Raw genomic sequence first — 23,253 nt, 5'->3', positions numbered from 1 at the left:
ACAAAACAACTACATAGAGACACAAGACAACTACACAGAGACACAAAACAACTACAGAGACACAAAACAACTACATAGAGACACAAGCCAACTACATATAGACACAAAACAAATACACAGAGACACAAAACAACTACACAGAGACACAAGACAACCAGATAAAGACACAAAACAACTACAAAGAGACACAAATCAACTACACAGAGACACAAGACAACTACACAGACACAAGACAACTACATAGACAAAAAAAAACTACATAGAGACACAAAATGACCACAAAGAGACACAAGACAACTACATAGAGACACAAAATGACCACAAAGAGACACAAGACAACTACATAGAGACACAAAATGACCACAAAGAGACACAAAACAACTACATATAGACACAAGACAACTACATATATAAACAAAACAACTACACAGACAAAAAACTACTACACAGACAAAAAAACAACTACATAGAGACACAAAACAACTACATAGAGACACAAGACAACTACACAGAGACACAAAACAACTACATAGAGACACAAAACAACTACATAGAGATACAAGACAACTACACAGAGACACAAAACAACTACATAGAGACACAAAACAACTACATAGACACAAGACAACTACACAGAGACACAAAACAACTACATAGAGACACAAAACAACTACATAGAGACACAAGACAACTACATATAGACACAAAACAACTACACAGAGACACAAAACAACTACACAGAGACACAAAACAACTACATAGAGACACAAGACAACTACACAGACACAAAACAACTACATAGAGACACAAAACAACTACATAGAGACACAAGACAACTACACAGAGACACAAAACAACTACATAGAGACACAAGACAACTACACAGACACAAAACAACTACAGAGACACAAAACAACTAGAGACACAAGACAACTACATATAGACACAAAACAACTACACAGAGACACAAAACAACTACACAGAGACACAAAACAACTACATAGAGACACAAAACAACTACATAGAGACACAAGACAACTACATATAGACACAAAACAACTACACAGAGACACAAAACAACTACACAGAGACACAAGACAACCAGATAAAGACACAAAACAACTACAGAGACACAAATCAACTACACAGAGACACAAGACAACTACACAGACACAAGACAACTACATAGACAAAAAAAAAACTACATAGAGACACAAAATGACCACAAAGAGACACAAGACAACTACATAGACACAAAATGACCACAAAGAGACACAAAACAACTACATAGAGACACAAAACAACTACACAGAGACACAAAATGACCACAAAGAGACGTTTTGAATGTCTTTCAGTCTGATTGTCTTGTGTTCCTATGCAGGAGTGCGGTGCCCGTCATTTGTCCATGGCCGTTGGCAATTTGGAGTTACAGAGTATGTCATATTAGAATATTTAAAATAGTTTCATTTGTCATTCATTTATTGCACTCAATAATGTCACTATTAATAATTTATTATTTGTAAAGAGCCAGGGCTTTAAATGTGAGTCACATTTTTACTCATTTATCAAAAATGCCCCCCCCCCCCCCCCCCCCCACCCCCTTGAAAAGTGTGCCCCAGTCTGGCCCCTTTCAAAACTTTCTAAACCCGCCCCTGCATTGTATGCAGACACACATCGCAGAAAACACACACATTCCCTCTCCTCACGGTAACACATGGGGGTTAAAGGTTAATTCCAGTGTTTTCAGCAGTGATCTGAGTGGATTTCATTGATCCTTGCAGGTAAACAGAGAGGCGGTATCTCAAAGCTCTAGGTGATCTTCATGGTGGAGATAGCAGTCTGAACCAGGAGAAGTGTGTCTCATCCCACTGATGGAGGATTTGCTGAAGCATCATAGCATCCCCTGGCGGCCATGTTGGAAGGTTACAGGTTCCAGCACAGCTGCCCCTGAAAAAAAGTCACACTGCTCTGACACAAAGAAAGATGATAATGTAGGATCAATTTATATTTGCATAATGCTGACAAAATGATTAAATGTGCCATGGAATATTTATAAAACTATACTTAACAAATCACTTATATAGAGTTAAATATTATATCACAGCATTTCTTGCAAATGAAACAGTGAGTGAAATACTTATATAACATAACTAACCTTAACCCTTCTTTTCTGAATCACTGAAGGTCAGTTGCAATCTCTTTGTGTTGCAGTTCAGTAAAAAAAGAAATCCAGAAAACTCATATGAACTTTACCTTTCTAATTATACAGCCTAGTCGCACAGCAGTTCGTGAAATGTAATGTATTGATTCATGTACATGGACACGAATTTCACATTTTCTTCGTGATTGTCAGCACTGGTTCTCAAACTTTTTTCACCAAGTACCACCTCAGAAAATATTTGGCTCTCCAAGTACCACCATTATGACCGATGTTAAAATACAGTAGCGTAGGCCTACCCTATATGGCACTTAAACTATCACATAACTCTCATACTACACAAGGGGCAGCCTCTCACGCTAGGCCTGCACCATATGAGGAACATCTGCAATGTGCTGTATAACACACAATAACACAGTTCAATATTGTGATGACGATGTGACTTGTGATAAATAAACAAATATTGAAGTGTGCATATTAGCTATACATATACGTATACTGTATTTAATATATAACTAGGCTAAATGTTGTTTCTAGAGCAGCAACAGTAAAGTTTATAACAGCAAAGCCACCATATCAACTCCTTAATATCTCACTGGAAACAATCTAACATGTTAATAAATAAATCATATTCCTGACATGAAAATACTAAGTGAAGTTTATAAAGACTGAAGAACACAGACATCAGTCAGTATCAGTCCTTCATCTGTCCTCTCTCCTCTGTCCTCCTCCCTCTGTCCTCCTGTCCTCCTGTCCTCTGCTGCAGTAACATTAGGGCTGATAGAGTGAAGAGGAGCTGTTTTGTTTCAGTTGATGAGTTTAATAGTCAGAAATGTGACAAACTAACCTAAACAGTGAGACTACACAGCCTACTGCAGCTTTAGTTTCAGCTGTTGTAGCCGAGGGTTTATGATGTAATAAATGAATAACACAGAGGCTCAGTCTGCAGCGCATCACCGCTTCACGTTTTCCGGTCCTTCACAATAAACTCCTCGGACACCAACACTGGATCGCTGCATGTCATTACAGTTCGCTGTTAGCCGCCGAGCTAACACGCTGTGCAGATTGAAGCGTCGCTTTCCTTTAACAGTTTCATCATGTTCATGCTTGTTGAACAGGTGTAATGATAACATGTCTTGAATTTACACTTGCAAAGTTGTATTGAACTTACAGTAAGGAGTAGTTGTATCTGTCTCCACCTCCTCTCTGATCAGCTGTTCACAGACTGACTGACTGTGTGTTGATGTGAGTGGAGAGCTCCGACACAGCGGAGAGACAGAGTGTTAACTATCCCTAAATATTATGATTTTTCTTATTCATCTCGTTTCAGACAGCCTTTTGCGATGTGTTCATCGCGCATGATCATATGATGACGAAGAAAATACGATTTATGGGTCAGCCCTATTTCTTATTGATTTTTTAAAAAATATTTCAGAGATTCCTCCACATACCACTAAAAAGAGCTACCACCAATGGTACGCGTACCACAGTTTGAGAACCACTGTTCTAGAACACTGTATAGCACATATTTCATAATAAAAGCCCTGTGTTAACAAATGAAGGAATTTTGTCCACAAAAAAAACGCTTGAGGGCTTTTATTTTGAAGCACGAAGTGTTGATTTAAAGATAAGTCTATACTTTTTTTTCATCTCCGTAACATATTCTACAGATAGATATAGGAACTGTAGTAATCTTGCTGGTATAATGTTAATATACAGTTAATAGATCACTTTCACTCTCTGTTGCTGCTGTGAGACGCGGGCGGCATGCGTCATAAATAGGCGAGACCTCTATTCTCTAGAAGAGACGCAGCTGAGACGGGCAGTGTGGCTGCTCTAACCTGTTAACACGGACGCCGAAATAAAAAGAGCAGGTAACGCAGCTGCCACGCGCTCCTGATGTTCCTGGTGTGTCCGGGCTGTAAAAAGAATAAAAATGCTGCTAGCAGCAAGGTTAAAACCCTGTAAAAACATCCAAATCCAGTCCAGTCCAATCCAGCGGCTCCTCCTGTGTCTGCATCGCGGTTGCTCCCGTACTCCTTCCTCGCCGTCTGCCCATCTTGCCAGCCCCGTTGAATCAGTGGAAGAAACAGAGACAGCAGGACCATCAGTGTATGCTCCACTGCTAAGCCATCACTGACCCCACTTACGGGTCTTCTTGTTCTGCCCCACTGTGTCCGCCACTCAAATGTGCCAAAGAGTACTCACGGTTTTCCAGGGCGGCAGAACAAAAACTGCCGACCCCTAGGCCTGAGTGAAACGGCGTTGGCGGACACTGGCTGCTGCATTTAGTCCCACCGCAACTCTCTGGTCAGTTGGCTGGTAGCTGGTACCTGGTGGATGTCGGGAGATACGTTCTGCTGCACGCTGTCACTGGACTGCTTCCTCGAATAAAAAACCCGCCCGCTGTGAGCCGCCCCCTGCTTTTCTCCTCTACGTCTGTATCACATTCTGACTAATTGCGTGCGGCATCGCCACACCTGTCGCTCATTCTGTGATTAGTCGCTGCGATTGGAGGTGTGGCTGTCCCAGGGTCGTTGCAATTCAGTTTATGCAACTCTAATAAAAACACACTTCAAAGCATGCATTAAAAGCAAACTGTAAAATAGGTGTTGGTTTACTGGATACCAAACTTGTGACCTCAGTGAGTTGAATGAATGAACCCTTAGATGATGGTTCTATTAATGTTATTTACAATCTCCCCAGGTTGTCCGGTAAGAACAGGTAGATGGTGATGGGTCAATTAATCCAGGTCACACACACTCTCTTTGAGATGCCACTCATTTATTGTAGATGGTTTATAAAATCCTTGTGTGAACATGTGTGTGTATAGTGGTTACTGAAATACAGAAAATAAATAGGAAACATGTGCAGGCATTAGTAATAAGTAGTACTGATAAATAAACAGTATGGTATGAAATACACATGCAAGCATACTTCAATGCAAGCTAAACAGTTTATACATGAATAAAATAAGGAGAACACAGCCTTCATAACTGTAAGGGAGCATCAACAAATAGCAAATTCAGGCTCTCATTCAGTGCAATGGGCATAGTGCACACAGAGGGTGATCTGAGGAATTGTACGATGGTCCCTTAATGGCGGCCACGTTCACTGAGCTGCTCTAACTCAAACAATTGCTGACACAGAAATACACAACTAATTAACATCAACAACATCGTCGGGGATCATATACAGTACAATAACTATCATATTGCATAAATCGACGATGTGTAAATTGGCGTGATATGTCCGTCAAACTCTTACAGAAACACGAGCACGAGCATTATACATGAGACTTTGTAATTACTATAGAGATGCAGACACTGAACAATAGGCCAGGTGTTCTCAACCTCTTCTAACTTGAGGCCCACATCGTCTGATTGTTTAAATAATTCCGAAGAACCACTTTCCGAAATAAATGACAAACTTGGCTATAAATATGTGTTATGCCACCGTCAGGTGTAATGACCCACATCAATATTCAGCTTACCCTCACCCATCACTGCCTGCCATTATGAATCCAAACTATTCAGGGTCATATTTCCTCACCACACGCTTTGGAGCCTTGACTGGTGCAAGGTTGTCTCCAACATCACTTTTTGTTTAAAAAAAACCTCCTTTTGGGTCACTGCATCCGAGACATATATGTCTGTAAAGGGGAGGCTAGTGGGTCCCCATAGAACCCATTTTCATTCACATATCTGGAGGTCAGAGTTCAAGGGACCCCTGTGAAAATGGCCATGACAGTTTTTCCTCCTCAAAATTTAGCGTAACCTTGAAGTGTTATTTAGCCTCCTTCCCGTAAAGCTAGCATGGCATGGTTGGGACCAATGGATTCCTTAGGGTTTTCAGTTTCATCATATCATTCCAGTATCCTTCCTCTAGCTTTAAAACCAGCCCACTACAACCTCTGAAAAACAGAATAGTGGCCGTCGGATTTTAAAGAGGTTAATTTAACCATTTGTCAGTACCTCCGCGGCCCACTAGGTGGTGCTCTGAGGCCCACCAGTGGGCACCGGCCCAGTGGTTGAGAATACCTGCAATAGGCTACTATAATAAATACTCACATTCTAATGCACGCACAGAAAAAACCATATCAATAATAAAGGGAAAAAGAGTCCAGAAAACTGCAGCAGTGATGAAGACTTCTTTAGTTCGGGCCAAAAAGTTGCAACACTGAATGCCGAGCTGAGTTGGAGGACAGATGAGGCTTGTGATCGGTGCAGAAGGTGATCACAGCACTCTCTGATCATGTGAAGTCCATGCGCCAAGCCACAGACTATAGGACTGTGCATGTGAACAGTGCATGGGCTGGTGAGGGGGATGCTTGTGGGTTAAGCTGCTGCAGAATAAGTGACCTTCTGAACACAAACCAATCAATTTAAAAGAAGTAGGCAAACCTACAACACAACAATAGACATGCGAGGATAACACGTGTACACACCTAAGCCTAACCAACTTAATCTATTCCTAAACCTCACTAAGTAGTTTTATTTGGAAAAGACTGGAGCGGAAATTGACACGTATGTCATGTGTTGCTGGATATTTGTAGAAAAAAGCACAAAAAAACGTTTGTATAAGTCGTGCTAAGCGTCACGAAAAAAAGGGAAATTCGTGTCTATGTACACGAATCAAATCGATTACATTTTTTGACTGTGTTGTAACTATGACCATTTTCTCAATATTTAAAGGTCCTATATTGTAAAAAGTGAGATTTTCATGTCTTTTATATTATAAAGCAGGTTTAAGTGCTATATAAATACTGGTAAACTATCAAAACGCTCCATATACAGAGAAATACACACCGCTCGTATTCAGAAATTGTGCGTTTGAAACAAGCCGTTAGGATTTCTGTCCATTTGTGATGTCACAAATATACAATATTTAGACCATTACACAGTTTTAAATTTAAACATTATAAATGTGTTCCAGTTTATTTCCTGTTGCAGTGGATGTAAATAACATCAGCTGACAAGAAGTAAGCATTGACCCAAACTGTTGCCTTGCAACGCAATTCCGTTGAAATGCACTAAAACTGAGTGTTCCAGACAGAGGAAAAATACAGGTATATTCAGGCAGACAGTATGAAGAAAATAAAGTGTTTTTTGAACATTAGAGCATGTAAACATGTTCTAGTAGAAACACAAAATACAAGTATGAACCTGAAAATGAGCGTAATATGGGACCTTTAAGATGATATTTGTATATTTGTACGTTATATTTTACTCTGATTACAGTTATAGAAAAAAGGAATAAGCTAAGTTCACACACAGATTTTTTTTAAATTTTGAAAAAAGTTAATTTTACCTTCCACTATTCCACTATATGTATACACTAAGAATGAGAGTCATTGGAGAAGATGTGTTTATGGCTTCTTGGAACAGAGAAAGTTCCTTCTCAACTTGCAGTCCCTTGTATCGTAGAGTGTGTTCCCATTCTTCACCAGGACGCCACAGGACCTCAGAGTCTGGCAACTTTTAATATCCCCGTACTCCACTTCTCCTCCTCCACTCACCCACAGCCACTCACCAGCCAGGTAACGCAGGCCCGTCCACACCTACATGTACCAACATTTGACAGAGAGATGTAATAAACCAAGGAGTATAGCCGCTCAAAAACCAGCCCGTTCCCAAAGCGTATAAATGCCACCATAATAGGAAAGGTGTGTAGCGTGCAATAAGTACTCCTTTCTTGATTTCCGTGTCATTTGTACGCCATGTATCCTGTAGCTACTGACTGCAATGTAAACGCATCCGTGTATAAAAGCTATAGTAAGAGTTAGTGACATAGTTTAAAAATCAAGAAAGACCGCTTATGGTGGACGCGTGGAGAGGTGGATTAGTCCAACGAACACTGGTTAACCGGTGTTTTGTTTTGTAAGTTACGTCAGTGACGATTAGGCTGAGAGTGTGCGGGGGTTACCAGCGGTAAAATGGCGTCTCTCTCCTCTCCTGTGATGTCCCGACAACTTGTAGGCCTTACCGCAGTACAAGAAGGTCCGGGGACCGGGTCGAACAAATTCGCCCAGTGTCGAATAACTCCGAGCGGGACTTTTGTGCAGTCAATACAGAAAAAGGCGTCCAAAAGGGCCACTTCAGCGTGTCCCTGCACCAGGCACCGGACACAACGGGTGTGGGAGTCCCTCCTTGTCGTGCAAGAACCGCAGTCAAAACACAGCTTAAACTCTTCTTTATCCATGGCTAGCATAAATCTTCAACAAGCTAATGTAGCTAACTAGCTTGCTGTTGGTCAAGGGCCTGCTTCCCAGCGGTGAGCTGAATAAGCAAGAGGACGTTGTACAGTCTGTGATGGTATTTACGCTGAGCAGGCTCAGTGACGTAGGTCAGAGGGGCTCAATCACAGCCTGTCATGGCCAAGTACAGACTTGGTTGGGTCGAAAGGGCTATCGCTTTATTCAGTGGATGCTGCTGTGGAAACAGCAATAAGGCATTAGTACGAACTCAAGTTCGAAATGAAGTAAAACTAGGGTTGTAGCACAACCCAAACCTATTTATTTCCTTTTTTTTTTAGGTGTTTTCCATAGTTGTTTCCGTACGTGTTTTACTTAGTTTACTTACTTGTTTTAGCCCCAACTATGACATTTTTCCTTAACCTAATTAGGTGGTTTTCTTGCGTGAACCTAAGTAAGTGGTTTTGTTGCCTAAACCTAACTGCGGACGTTTAAGCAAAAGTGCATACTCACGACACGTGGAATGTCCGTGTAATGTCGTGGTATTTATACGCCTTCCCCTGAGACCAGGTTGCAAAAACACACATGCACTGTAGAAAACCGCCCTACCTCATCAGTGGTAGCCTCTTGTGCCTTCTCTCGTGCAAAGACGTGGTCATCTGGAGTGAGCAGGGTGGCCAGGTCATAGTGGTGGTTCTGGTAAGCAGTGGCTGGCTGACTTGAGTCCACCGCCTTCAGAGCCCTGCAGTGCTTTAACGCCTGCCCCCACGTCTTCTTCTCCTTCACCAGAACCAGCCTCTCTTCGTAACACATGAAACTGTAGTTCACGTCGCAGGGAGCGCCCTCCCATTTTTCTGTAGCTTTGTGCTTAAAAGCACAGTTCTCGCCAACTATTGGATTACCTGCAAGAAGTTGGAGAAGTGGGGGCACTTATATACTAGTCAGATACTGGGGGTGTAATGATTCATCTGCTACATCGATGTATCAATTTATATTCCTGCGATCCAACTACATCGATAGGTACTCGACAAGTTGTCCTTCACGGGGGACGTATATCAATCCAAAATCGATTTTGAAGGTAAATAATCTATTGTATCGAAGAATTTGCACCTTGTATTTAGGCACCACAAACGTTACATCGTGGTATATTTTAACACTCTTATTAGTAAAGAAATGTTAAATGTTTCTCCGGTTCACTCTCCCTGTGTATAACGTCATCGACATGCGCCAGCTTGGCCGGCTCTGCAGCGTGAGCGTGCATGCAGATGAACGGCGCCCCTTTGCTTGGACTCCTCGCTCTATCACCCGGTAGCGGCGTGGAGGGAGACGGGCACCGGTCTACATGAAATGCCGGCGCTGCCGTGCCGGTCGCTAGAGTTTCAGTTTGGGGGTATTCTATGATGAGGTGTTATCAATCCACTGGACGAGGGCGGCTTCAACCACAGGTGCTTTCCCCGTGCACATTCGTTTTTAAAAAAAAAAAAAATTTCAGAGAAAATGACCATATTCCCGTTATGATATCAATGGCATCAGCCTCACGTATCCAGCCGGAGAGCAGACGGTCCGCAAGGTGAATTATCACGGGAGTAAAGTAAAAAACAAAACTCAACTAACGTTAGTCTAACGTAGTTTTAAAATGTTTTTCCGCATGTTTTCATGTATGAAAAGAGCCCAAATGAACACTGTAGGTGGACTACTTGATTACTATCAGCAGATTATTTAAACAGAGTTTGTAGAGGAATGATTCTGTCCCAAACTGTTTGATCACTATCAGCTGTTTGATCACTATCAGCTGTTTGATCACTATCAGCTGTTTGATCACTATCAGCGGTTGATCTCTGTAATATTGCTCTACCGTTTATATTGACAATGAGGACAGAGGCAGCAGGTTAAACCACTGTTCATTTAACTGGAATAGAAGTTGGTTTATTATATTTTGTGTTTAATATTGCTCTGCCTTGTATCTTGAGAACTGAGGCAGCAGGTCCTGAAGTTGCACTTTTTATTATTTTCTAATAAAAGCTTTAAGTATTTGCCATTAATCGTTGTTTACTTGTTTATATCCATAACTAATTTATCCCTGATTCCCTTACAAGAAAAACTTTGAGAATTTGAACTTGAGGAATCCTGACCTGCACTCTCCAGTATCCCGCTATTTATTTCACAATCACACTGATTGAATTTTTGGCAAAAAAAAAAAGTTACTGTATCGATTTCAAGTCATTGAATCGTATCGTATCGTATCGTATCGTATCGTATCGTATCGTATCGTATCGTATCGTATTGTATCGCTCTAGATGAGCCAAATATCGTCCTTGAATCGTATCGGAACCATTGAAAGTGATACGTATGGTATTGTTGTAAAAAGGTATCGTTACACCCCGAGTCAGAATATTCTTTCTATATTTGTCTGGCTTTATTTGAGGAGACAGTAGAGAATTGACAGGAAAGACAGACGGGGAATAACATGCAACAAAGGTCCCTGGCTGGATTTAAATAGGTGAGGATGCAAATACATGGTTAGCTTCTGGGCCACCAGGTGGCCCTTAAAGCTAGAGTAGTTAGGTTGGAGAAAATGTGATAAAAAAAAAGGTATTTTATAAAACAGTAGCAACAGGTGATCTGAAAAAACTATGTTCCTCTGTGTCCTCCAGTGTCCTCGGGGCTCCTAATGGCATCTGCAAGATTTCACAGACCGGAGAAAAACAAGCAGTAAGAGCTGAGCTGGAGCCTTGCCGTCTCTGAGCAGCTGTCAAACAATCATGAACTCCGATCAAATAGTCATTCTAGGCAGCAGTGATCAAATATGAATCAATACTCTGTTACTATAAAGCCTATTTCTCACATAAACAGTTTTCAGAAACATCTTGTAGTGTACTGTTTAGCTGTAAAATGAGAAAGTTTGTGACCCGGCATCCATGTTGAGATCAGTTGAGGAAACACCAAGCACCGCCCACCAGCTGGAGCAAACTTTGTCATTTTACATCTAAACAGCACACTACAAGATGTTTCTGAAAACATTTGAGAGAAGTAGGCATTACAGTTACATAATATTGATTCCTATTTGATCAGCGCTGTCTAGTTTGACCATCTGATCGGAGTTTGCAAGTGATTGACAGCTGCCTCCGTTGAATGAACAGCCAATAGGAACGCTTTCTCTGAAATGGCCTGTGATAGAGAGGCCAAGTCCCGCCCCTTCTGGTGGACCACCATGGAACATATGAACAGGAGTCAACGACTCCCATTTGAATTGCGCCATAAATCACACATATGATGTTTGTCAATTTAAAACATAATTTTGCAAGTCAAGAAAGTCTCAGTTTGCTGTAAAACTGTTAAAGTATCAGACTGTGAAAATATGTAATTAGAAAGACGTCACACCCAAAAGTCGCCAAGTGACGTCTCTCTCGCTGAAGCTAGGATACCTGTGTGTCCTACTGGGATGAACTCACACCAGCAACGGGTCTCGGTTTTACACAAAACTAAATGATACTACTTTTAAATTGACAAACATCATATGTTTGATTCATGGCGCAATTCAAACGGGATTAAAAAAATATTTGTCTCTCGCCGTTGACTACCGTACATATTTTTCCGAAATAAGGTCCCATGGGTCCACCGGAAGGGGAAGGACTTTGCCTCTCGATTGGCCAAAGTCTCCCGTCACTATAGCTAGATTTTCTAAAGCCTGAAATCAGAGTCATGAGGAGGTGCTGTAGTCTAGTTATCTCTTAGAACACTTGAATTAACCCCCGGACACACAGGGAACGTCAGGAGCGCGTGGCGGCTGCGTTGCGTGGTGGCTGTGTTGCGTGGTGGCTGCGTTGCGTGGCGTGGCGGCTGCGTGGCGTGGCGGCTGCGTGGCGTGGCGTGGCGTGGCGTGGCGTGGCGTGGCGTGGCGGCTGCGTTGCGTGGTGGCTGCGTGATACACGTGTTGGGCTTTCACACCAGCTGCGTTTCCGCTGCGTGTCTGCTGCTTTTCTGCTGCTGCAGCTGCTGCTGTCAGCCCTTTCTTTCTTCATAGAGTTTGCCTTTTAATGGCCATTTCATTTCATTATAAATATCATTTATATTTATTTTAGACAGAAAAAGGTTAAGAAACATGTGGTAATTTGTAAATAATAGTAATAATCCACAATTAAAACTCCGTACTATATACATTCATGGAGCTCTCTAAGTCACCGCATGTTCTACAACACTGTCCAGCACATATTTCAGAATAAAAGCCTTGTGTTAACAAATGAATGAATTCTGTCCATAGAAAAAAATGCTTGAGGGCTTTTATTTTGAAATGAAAGCAGGAAGTGTGAATTTAAATAAAAATCTTTACTTTTTTTCATCTCCGTAACATATTCTACAGATAGACCTCGAAACTGTATTAATGTAGCGGGTGTGATGTTAATATACAGTCAATAGATCACCTTCACTGTCTGTTGTTGCTGTGAGACGCGCGCAGCTCGCATCCTAAATAGGCGAGACCTCTATTCTCTAGAAGAGACGCAGCTGAGACGCGCGTCTCACGCGGGCAGTGTGGCTGCTCTAACCTGTTAACACGGACGCCGAAATAAAAAACAACAGGTAACGCAGCCGCCACGCGCTCCTGAAGTTCCCTGTGTGTCCGCGCTGTAATTATAATATGCTGAAAGGTTGTTATGGAACTTTTGCCACACTAACAGATTCCATTCATGAACAACAGAAAATCTTGCAAAATCTTTCGCGATCAAAATTGACTTTAGTGTACACAAACATGGTGGACGACGGGCAGGAAGAATTAGCGATGTTAGCGATGTTTTGCACTACTTAAACTAAATTCACAAAGGAAGGATGGATGAAGTCATGGAGACACGTTATATAAACACTGGTGTTGTTGCTACAAATTAACAACTTGGTCCTCCATTTCTGAGCTCAATCTATTACTTTATGTTTTGCGTTTTGCATTAGCTCATGCATTAGCTCATGCATTAGCTCATGCATTAGCCGGCCACAATGACGGCAATGGCTGTCCTTTTGCTTCAGTCAGCTTGGTTCCAAAATTAGCTATCGTTCTTTCCCAGGTGACTGCGTCATCAGCTGTCCTTGGGGTTCCCCTACACACGACAGGACATCCGATCATAAATATTGAACATGTTTAAATTTACGATTTTAAATCGGGGTGGCCAGGATGTAAAAAGACACTCTTAACATGCCTCACACCACGGGAATATCTGGAAAGATAATTTTTAGAACCATCAAAAAATCAGACCTTTGCTGACCATTGTCGGAAGGGGGGAATCGGGCCCAAAATCAGCTGATTCTTGTGTGTACTCGGCAATATACAAAAAAAATCACAATTATTTGAGCAATTTTCACTTGCTCCTGCAATTTTTTTGCAAAAAAAATAAATAAAAACAATCCAACATGCATTTCAATTTTTTAGAAAAGCTGCCGTATCCCACGAAATCCTGGAGGGACTGGAGGAAGTGGGTATACTCTCCTATATATTGTAGTGGTTTTTGGCTGATAGGTGGGAGTACTGTAAAACGCCAGAAAAAGAGGTGGGTATATTCAATTGGTTGCAATCTCTAACTTCACTGCTACATGCCACTAAATCCTACACACTGCTTCTTTAATATGTTAATTTATAAACATTTTTGGCATATCAAGCACCAAAAGCAAGTATCAAAAGGATAAACATTGCAAAATGATATATAAGTTACAGTAGCCCTACTTACTGTCGTCCCAGATGGTGAAGTTGGCTATCTCGTCTCCTCTGGACCATTTCCACTTGGAGGCTGTATCCTCTCGGTACAAACCGATCCATCCACGGCCATAGAAAAAGTCCTTATTCTCTGTTTCATCTCCGATGGTAACCAGGTCAGTATAGAGCTCTCTGCAGTAGGCCTGTGCCGCTATCCATGACCTAAAGTTATCGTGATGCGTGAACTTCACAGTTCTCAGGTCTGACGCTCCCCGACACACAGCAGGAAAGAGCAGCAGCAGGGGGACTAGAATGCAGATTTTCCTCATCATGTTTTGCACAGGAAGGTTTCCATATACCTGCAGTCACATGCAGATTTTTGAGCACTTATCTTTTGTTGAAATATTCAAAATAATGTAAAAATATAAATCAAAATCTGGACCTTTTAATAATTACTTTAATTTATGTACTGTGTTTGACTGGTTTTGTTCCATGCTGTCTCAGAGTAATATCTACATCTAGATAATCTCCGCAAATGCAATCTCCAGAAGTAAAAAGCTTACGTTAATAAACTCGCGAGCATAAACAACGAGGCTGGAAAGGTGGACAAGTCGGCGTGATGGCGTTTAATAGTTTTACTTGTGTTAACCACAGACCTTATTTCAGGCTTGTAACTAAAAACCCATTCAAAAAACCCATTGACTTCCAGACGAGGGAAGCGGAAGTGCTAAAATGCTAACTCATTTCCAGGTTTTAGGACTCATTCATGCACCACTCAATTCAGAACGTCACTGAGATATTGCCTCTTGAAAAGTTTGCTTTTGATTTTTTTTTTTCTTTTTAATGAATGTTTTAATGCTTTGCCAAACAAAATTCAATTCACCTCCACTGTATTACTGTTTTGCATGGCTAAATTCAACTAAATATTTTGGCTGAACTAACACTTTAATGCCACATGAGCATTTTCATTTTCAGATACTTTATATATGTTTTTACTAGGGCTGTAAATTAATTAAAATATTTACACATGACGGTCCATAGATAATCATGATTAATCGCAGATTAATTGCACATTTTTTATCTGTTCAAAATGTACCTTAAAGGGAGATTTGTATGTATGTATACTGTATATTTATTATTGGAAATCAATTAACAACAAAAAGCAATGAGAGATATTGTCCAGAAACCCTCACAGGTACTGCATTTAGCATAAAACAATATGCTAAAATCATAACATGGCAAACTGCAGCCCAACAGGCAACAACAGCTGTCAGTGTGTCAGTGTGCTGACTTGACTATGACTTGACCCAAAATGCATGTGATTATCATAAAGTGGGCATGTCTGTAAAGGGGAGACTCGTGGGTACCCATAGAACCCATTTACATTCACTGATCTGGAGGTCAGAGGTCAAGGGATAATAACACATTAACCCAAATTTGATTTAATGCCACTAATTTCTTTAAAACTGAGCCCACTACAGCTTAAGAACCGCAAGTTGCGTTAATGCGTTAAAGAAATTAGTGGCGTTAAAACCATTTTGCGTTGATATGTTATTATCGCGTTAACTTTGAAGGCCCTAGTTTTTACTATTGATATTACAGATTCTACATACAACTTTTACACTGTTGACAAGTGTAAACCTTGCATCTCCAGAATGTCATCTTTTGGGAACTAAGTAAAACAGATTATTTTGACATTTTGGCAAATTGAACACTATCCAAAATGTTTTGGAGAGGCTTCTTCTATCAGCTTGATGGGTTTAAAAGGAGCATTTCATCGTTTCCAATTTTGGAAATCACAAAGTTTTTGCACAACAGCAACAATATGACACAATCCTAAATGAATAATTCACTGCTGTTAATGCATCAATAATCATAGACAGTTCTTTAATGAGTACTTTAGCCTTTGAGTACATCTTTCTATCACCCCTGCTACATATACTTCGTTAAGATTTTGAATGCCTGACTTTCACTTGTAAATGAGAAGCTTTACTCTGTGGTATTGCAATGTGCACTTAAACCAACTGCTGCCTAGAAGGAGGGAATCAGTCCATATCGGTGCTGTGGAAAATAGTTGTCAGCTATTTAAAGTACTGTACAGGCAAATAATTTACAGGCTGAAATATGTAAAAATACTATTATAGTTCTTTAAGCGCTACCTGTGACATACCATGTGCTATCCATTTAGCCTCAGTGGGAAATAACACAGTTTCACATCAGTTCGTGAAATAGTCACAAAAGTTAATCTATTTGATTCGTGTACATTGATGTGAATTTCCCCTTTTTTTTCGTGACACTCAGCACGACTTTCAACAACGTATTTTCCGTGCGTTTTCCTACGAATGTCCAGCAACACGTGACGCACGTGTCAATTTCCTCTCAAGTCTTTTTCAAAATAAAACTACCTAGTTAGGTTTAGGAATAGATCAACTTGGTTAGGCTAATGCAGGGGTCAGCAACCTTTACTATCAAAAGAGCCATTTTAGGCAAAAAAGTAAAAGAAAGAATCTGTCTGGAGCCACAAAACATTTGATCATTGTGATGAAGGTAACACAGTTTATAGTCTAAATTTATAATATATAAGTCTAATGCAGTGAGGGCCAAAGAGAGCTAATGTACTACGGAGTATTAGGGCCACATTGAGGGAACGAACATCTGAGATTTACAGAATAAAGTCATAATATTACAAGAAAAAAGTCATAACTTTACGAGAACAAAAAGTCGTAATGTTACGAGAAAAAAAGTCGTAATATGAGAATAGTCATAATGTTACGAGAAAAAAGTCATAATATTACAAAAATGAAGTCATAATATTACGAGAAAAAAAGTCGTAATATTCCGAGAATAAAGTTATAACTCTACGAGAACAAAAAGTCGTAATGTAACGAGAATAAAGTCATAACTTTACAAGAACAAAAAGTCGTAATATTATGAGAATAAAGTCATAACTTTATGAGAAAAAAATTTCTTAATATTACGAGAATAAAGTCAGAACTTTACGAGATCAAAAAGTCGTAATATTACAAGAATAAAGTCATAACTTCACTAGTAAAAAAAAGTCGTAATATTATGAGATAAAGTCATAACTTTCCGAAAAAAAGCCGTAATATTATGAGAATAAAGTCAAACTTTACGAGAAAAAAAGTCGTAAAATTACGGGAAAAAAGTCATTACTTTACTAGTAAAAAAGAAAATAAAACGTAAAATTACTACTTATAATATTATGACTTTATTCTCATAATATTATGACTTTATTCTCAAACTCTCAGATTTATGTTTTTAATACTCCGTCGTACCGTTGTACCATAGACCTACAACAATGATAAATAAAAATGAAAATGCAAACAAAAAACAGTTATTTTATTTCCACTAATTTTTTTATAAATCCACAGGGAGCCACTGGAGAGGAGCTAAAGAGTCACATGTGGCTCCGGAGCCGCAGGTTGCTGACCCCTGGTCTAAGGCAACAAAACAACTTAGTTAACTTCAGGAAAAGATTGCAGCTTGGGTTAAAATAACACCGGTGCTGTAACTTAAGTACGGAAGTTACGTGATGAATAAATCAACTTTGACTTCTGGTTTTACACAGGACATGAACAGCGGTCTCATGGTCGACAGTCCTGTGTTTTTTGATACGCCCATCCACCCTGACCTTCTCCCTATGCAGCGTTTGCCGCTCTCTACACTTCCTGGTTCACAATTATGTGGATTACATACAAATTAACAAAACGAAACAAAATGTGAAATTTTGTGACTATTTCACGAACTGCTGTGTAACTTGGGCTGGTAATAAACCCTTAGCCCCAGCAGTGTCAGTGTCTTACTCTACTCGTTTCTACAGCAGCACTCACCTTGAACAACGGCAGCAGGGAAGCCAGCTTTGAATCTCTGTTTTTTTTAATGTAGGCTTACTGATATTTCAAAGACTTTACAGACTGACTGCACCAATCACAGCTCAGATAGACTCGGACTAGACCAATCACAACTACGTGCAATAGCTGATACGCAAAGTGATCCTGCCGCCCTTAACATTCGACCACCCTCTCTGTCTCTCTCTCCTGTCTCCCCATCTTAATCTCTTTCCCAGTGAATCCCAGTGGAGTCCCAGCAACCATGCAAAGCAGAGTTTAGCATCCTGCTCTTTCTTTTGTAGGCACCATGTCATGGAATTTGTTTGCTATATACCACATTTGGCACCAAACCAGATGTGCCAAAACAACAAAGTAACGAACATGTTACTTGAGAAATGTAATCAATTACTCATCGTAACAGTAATTGCATTACTTTATTAATTCATTCAGTAATTTGTTACATAACATTTATCACTCAGAAACTCTGTTAAAGGTGCTCTTCAAGGATTTCAAAGCCTCTACATACGTTGCATCTTCTGAGGACAAAATACTAACATTTCACTTGTTTAATTGGCCCATTTAAACAAGTGAAATGTTAGTATTTTGTTATTTTGTGTACTTGTGGAACAGAGTGTGGGAACTTGGTGGTTTGTAGACAGATGTTACTACTATAATGCTCAATTCCACTGTTAGTATTTCGATGTTGTCATCTTCTGAAACGAAAGTATCTTTGATAACAGAACTTGCTTTGACAAAGACTGCACTGCCATACTGTCGATGCGGTCGCTCTATGGCAAGAACCATACCAGGTATGAATGGGCCGGATTGTTGTCGCTCCCTCTATGCGTCTCCTGCAGGCAGAGGACGTCACAATGGAGGCTGCTGCAAAGGTCAGCTGAGATATCTTGTTTGGCCAATAGAAAAACCTTCTACATTTGCAGAGATGACTGTCAGTGCAGGTCCTTGAAAGGGCTTGCTCTGAACTGTTCTTATATCACTTCTATTTCTAGGCATGTTGGCAGGTTAATGGGAACTGTTGTGTGGTGGTGGTGGTAGAATTAGCTTTACCCAGACAATGAAACACAGACAATATTTGACTGGAATTTGGAACATTGAAAACTTCCAGGACATGTGAACTGGCACACACATACACACACATACAAAGAGCAGAGGAGCAGACCTGCTTGTTGACCGGCGTGGACAAATGGCTTCAAATAGACCCTGTGATCGGTATCCGTGATCAGATCATCCAATTCTGCTTCCAGCGATCAATCAGTGATCAGCCCCAAAATCCCTGATCAGAGCACTTTACCAATTTAATTTCGGATTATTTTAGGATGCTAAAGTCAGGGTACAGAGATATGTTTTTTTTAGTGTCCACCCCTAACAAAATAGTGAAAAGTCTGTGGTGTAGAAGGTTTCCTTTTTTTTCTAAGACAAACAGGAAGTGGCTGTCATACAGTGAAGAGAAGCATGCTTTATTTTGCATCATTTGTGCAGCATTTGCAAAGCCCACAGAGAGCAGCCCTATTTTACATCTATTTTACTAATGTTATTGTTATGAATATTGTTCAGTTATCTTGTTTACATAATGTGAGTGTGTGGGGGGGGGTCCGGGGCCATTTTTCATTTCCTGTCCGTCCCGTATGTTATGCAAAACATGCTGTCACATTTGACAGTTCAGAATGAAAAGACATGTTAAAGATATGTTTAAACCACTAATTTAGGTTCAGGCAACAAATCCACTTAGGGTAAGTGAAAACGTAAAGGTTGAGCTTAAAATAAGTACGTAAACTAAGTCCAACACGTACAGAAGCAGCACAACTACAGAAAACACTTCACAAACGTCAATAAAAATCACATGACAATCGTCACTAACATAATTCATACGTCAACATCATACCAAAACAAAACACCGGTCAACAACGGTCTCGAACACGGTGTCTCCTGGTTAAAAGTCCAGTGTTTGTTGGACCCGCTTTATTACTTTTTATACTACATCACTAACTCTTTCTGAAGCATGATGCGTTTACATTGCAGTCAGTACAGGATACATGACGTACAAATGACACGCAGAAATCAAGAAAGGTGTAAACGCCTTGCACATCGTCTGGGCATTCATACGCCTTTTTGTGCCGAACGGGCTTGAACTTGAGATGGACGCGTCCATATGGAACCATGAATTTTACATTTTTTACGTTTTTATTTATCATTGTTGTAGGTCTATGGTACGACGGCACGACGGAGTATTAGGACCACATTGACGAAAATAAAATAAATCTTAGATTTCGAGAATAAAGTCATAATATTACCAGAATAAAGTCAAAGGTTTACGAGAATAAAGTCACAATATTATAAAATAGTAATTTGATGTGTTATTTTATTTTTTATTTTATGATTTTAGGCTCGTTATATTACAACTTTTTTTCTCGTAAAGTTATGACTTTGTTCTCGTAATATTACGAGTTTGTTCTCGTAATATTATGACTTTATTCTCATAATATTACGACTTTTTTTCTCGTTAAGTTATGTCATTCGTAATATGACTTTTTTCTCGTAATATTCTGAATTTATTCTGGAAATCTCAGATGTTTGTGTGTTTGTTGGATGCCCAACAGACCGACATCGTCACCCCAAGAGCCCCATCGCCAGCGTGGCAAAAAGAAGATCACATGGAAATCTTCTGTTATCACTGCTTTTTTTTTATAAAATGTTTTCACCTTGGGACAGGTGTGTGAAATTAGGTTTATTAAGTTCTCTCTGAAAATGAGGGTGCAGATATGCACTGGTCATTTTTTATAATGTGTTATGCACATATTTATTATGTTTTTTGTTTTTCGTGTTATTATTCTCTTAAAATGACTGGAATTGTTTTTTTTAATCTACCTACCTACCCTCTCTATATACCTGCCCTCAACACAGGTTTGAAGGTTTAGTTCTAACACACCCATACATTCAAATACCTCCACGCTTCAGCACCAAACAAAACATTGTATTTGATTAACAAATGTCTTCCCGCTCACTCATCTGGTGTTGTTTTTCTGTGTGTATGTGTAGCAATATGGCTGTGAAAGCAGAAAGCTAACAGTGGATGAGCACCTTCAAACAAAATGTTTTTTTGTTTTTTTGTTGAAGGGAAAAAATATAATCTCTTTTCGAAAATTGTAAAACAGATGTGTTGTCTAGAATTTGATCTAGATGTTGACTCCCAGTATACTGTATATTATAATAAAATTATTTTTTGCCTCAGCTTGACCAGTCTCTATTTTTTGTGGTGCAAGAATAAAAAAAACAATTCTTAATGAAAATAGTCCCCAACAAATGCACTATTAACTTGTGTTTGCAGCAATATTTGCTAAAAGTTGTAGTGCACGGCTGTTTGAGGACATTATTGAGCCTTTTTTTGAAAATGTAACTATATATGTGATTTTGTATAATTTTGGTGAATTATTATTGGGAAAAATATTCAATAACTTCACTGTTATAAAATCGTAGGCCACCAAAAATGTCTCCACCCACTAATGATCTCTTCCTAGTTATGCTACAATACTTAATTTAGAATTTCTGTTTTCATTGTACTGTTGCCATGAAGACCATTGTAATGGGCAAACTTTTGTATAAACCAAACCAATTGTAGTATAACCAGAACCACAGGAAGAGACCATTGGTGTTTGAAGTGATTTTGATGGTACTACACTGAGAGTATTATAATACTGAAGTTATTGAATATTTTTCCCATTTTAAATTCACCAGAATTATGCAAAAGTATATTTTTCTAAACTAAGTGTTGTAGTACAACTATGAGGAGACCATTAATGTATGAAGTAATTTTGGTGGTACCACACTATATAAGTTATTGAATATTTTTATAGTATCTCTTTTCGGCGTTGCACTTTGTAGACGGTCCCTGACCACTCTACATAGAGACCGATGTTATGTGTCCAGCTCAGAGGATGGCTCGTTGTGATTATAATGAGGTTGTAGCTCGTTGTCTACCTCACTACGGTTAGAAAGAGCCCTCTTTTGTGTTTCAACAATGTTTAAGTTATGAGTTATTGATCCAGGAAGTTTGAATCTGTCAATATCTTTCCAACTATAACGAAGTCAATGACTTGACTGTCAGGAATGATTGGAGGAAGTGCACTATGAAGTAACTCGTGCCCTCAAATTAGTAACTTGAGGGAACAAGTTACTAACTTGAGGGAACAAATTAATAAAATGTTCTCCTAGGGGTCTAGGGGGGCTCCGTAAAATTGTCTTCAGTGGGAATGAATGGACTTTGGGCTGAGAGACGGAAAGTATTCAGGTTTGGACTAACACATAGGGCTGTCAACCGCTTAAAATATTTAATTGTGATTAATCACAAGATTGTCCATAGTTAATCACGATTAACTGCAAATTAATGACATTTTTGATTTTTTTCAAAATGTACCTTAAATAGAGATTTGTCAAGTATTTAAGTGGGTAAATATGCTTTCTTTATGCAAATATATGTATATCTATTTATTATTGGAAATCAGTTAACACAAAACAATGGCAAATATTGTCCAGAAACCCTCAAAGGTACTGCATTTAGCATTAAGAATAGGCTCAAATCACAACAGCTGTCAGTGTGTCAGTGTGCTGACTTGACTATGACTTGCCCCAAACTGCATGTGATTATCATAAAGTGGGCATGTCTGTAAAGGGGAGACTCGTGGGTACCAATAGAACCCATTTACATTCACTGATCTGGAGGTCAGAGGTCAAGGGGACCCCTTTGAAGATGGCCATGCCAGCTTTTCCTCGGTTGGTATTTAACCTCCTTCCCAACAAGCTAGTATGACATGGTTTACCGATGGATTCCTCAGGTTTTCTAGTTTCATATGATGACAGCGTCTTCTCTTTTCACCACACTTTGGACAGACAGAGGAGCACATTCAGCAAAAGACTTCTTATCTTACCTCGGTGTACCATGGAGCGGAACAGAAGGTCCTTCTAATCCACTGCCATCAGACTATACTACTCATCTCTGGACTAACTGAATAACACGCACGCACGCACGCACGCACGCACGCACGCACGCACGCACACACCACACACACACACACACACACACACACACACACACACACACACACACACACACACACACACACACACCAGTGCAGTCAGACATACATCACAATTGGACATTAGTACTGGCACTTGCTAACCAGCCTTTAACAGTATTTATTACTAGTGCCTATTTTTAATCTTATTTATTCTTATTACTTCCACCAAGGCTGAAGGAGGTTATGTTTACCGACATTGGTTTGTTGGTTTGTCCGTTAGCCGGATTACTCCAAAAGTCCGTAATGGATTTGAATGAAATTTCTTAGAGGGGTGGGGTGTG

Source organism: Sebastes fasciatus, chromosome 13 (assembly GCF_043250625.1).
Source record: "Sebastes fasciatus isolate fSebFas1 chromosome 13, fSebFas1.pri, whole genome shotgun sequence".
Classification (NCBI taxonomy): domain Eukaryota; kingdom Metazoa; phylum Chordata; class Actinopteri; order Perciformes; family Sebastidae; genus Sebastes; species Sebastes fasciatus.
The sequence above is the reverse complement of the archived record's forward strand: the minus strand, read 5'-3'. Positions refer to the sequence as shown.